The 1,710-nt window shown below is 38.6% G+C and overlaps 1 non-coding gene across 1 annotated transcript; it reads left to right on the top strand.

The window, feature by feature from the left end:
• The first annotated feature begins 260 nt into the window (after positions 1-260).
• Positions 261-344, top strand: TRNAL-CAA. The gene has a single exon. It is a non-coding gene; the product is annotated as a tRNA-Leu (tRNA).
• Positions 345-1,710: the final 1,366 nt, after the last annotated feature.

Raw genomic sequence — 1,710 nt, 5'->3', positions numbered from 1 at the left:
ATTTTTGATATATACGAAACAAAGTAAACACCGGATCGTGGGGATCGTCAGGATGCAGGAACCTCCCGAGCTTTTTCCGGGTTTTTTGACGGACGAAAATTTATTCTGGTTTTTTTGACCTATCAACACCACCTATCCTTAACTTATTAGTAGAGATACGTCCGTGCATTTCAAAACTCGTACAAAAGAAAGTCACTTTGATAGGGGAAAAGGAAATTACGAAGGTATAGATAGGTTTTAAAAACATATACAACATCAAAGTCAGGATGGCCGAGTGGTCTAAGGCGCCAGACTCAAGTTCTGGTCCTCTTACGAGGGCGTGGGTTCAAACCCCACTTCTGACAAATTTTATGTTTTGTTCTCTTTTTTTTTTTTTTTTTTTTTTACTTAACCCATATCACACTCCCATCCTTTTTTTAGTACGGTCTATGTGCAGCATCGCCCGACGTGTACAACTTTGGTTAGACATCCAAAGTCCATGATAATTCCTCTATGTATCAATGTAAGATGTTTTAGGCATTCTTAAAGTTCACTAGATACAAGTCAAAGTGAATATTTAATTTATAGGATGGAGTCCATATCCCTCTTTTTTTACTTCATGGATCTTGTCAGCGTAACTGATCGAACGAGGGTAGGGTAGGGAGCGGTTGATAGATAAAACAGAAAGAGGCCCTGTCTTTGCACTTATTTATCAAACGATGTAGGGGTTGATTTGGCAGCTGATCTGGGAACCATCCGTGTGGTGTGGAGACTGAAATTGGATGCACCATTCGTCCAACTTGCTTTGGACAACAATCATTTGGATTCCTCAGCAGCGGCTGAGGTGATCGAAGACATGAAATTCCAGTGCATGACATGGTTCTCTACGTGTACCATCAGCACCCTGCTAATCAGGCAGCTTTATGGTTTGCAAAATTTGTTGCATAGTTGAAGAAACAAAGTGTCCCTGTCATTAGCACATGGTCGTTGAAGAAACGATGTCTCTTAAAAAGAAGAAGATAATCATTGAAGAAGTTCTTCGATAGTTTCAGTACTTAAAAGGCGTCTAATCTTAATTAAAGAAATCAACCCCTCATAATGGAGTGGAAAAAAAATTACAGATTAAAGCATGTGGGCGCTCTTGCGGATTCAGGAGTTGTAGCGGCATGCTTGAGGTCTCATAAACCGAGATGGATATTCTCAACAACAAAAAAGCAAGATGGATGATGAAGATGTAATTCTTATTTAATTTATATCTTTGAGTCACCAGAAAAAAGAACCAGTACTACCACGGATGTTACATCTTCAAGGAAGAAAATATAACTTGCTCAGAAACAAGATTGAGTTTTCGGAACTGTCCAATGTCCTGGTAGGGGCATTGTAGCACAATGACCCGTTTGTAGATCACTAATTTCAACAGCCACCGTGGTGAAATTATGGTAAGGGCCTACTTAAGATACAAAGGTATGGTTTAAAGTTGTTCCCATCATGACTTACCACCTTGGTATGTTTTGCGTATTTTTTATGGACGACTTGACCAAGATAATAAAATAGAATTATATTTGTAATCTGGTGGATCTTTTATGGACCTTACTCCTGAACAAGCTTGGATATGCCTAGATAAAGTTCACAAAAATATAGAAACTTGGGGCTTTGATCTTGGGAGGGAAGGTGAAATAGAAATAGAATATGATTGTCTAAATGCTTATAAAGAAAACGGAAAAGTAAAAG

The sequence above is a fragment of the Lolium rigidum genome, chromosome 5 (genome assembly GCF_022539505.1).
Source record: "Lolium rigidum isolate FL_2022 chromosome 5, APGP_CSIRO_Lrig_0.1, whole genome shotgun sequence".
Classification (NCBI taxonomy): Eukaryota; Viridiplantae; Streptophyta; class Magnoliopsida; order Poales; family Poaceae; genus Lolium; species Lolium rigidum.
This window is presented reverse-complemented; position numbering and strand designations above follow the sequence as displayed.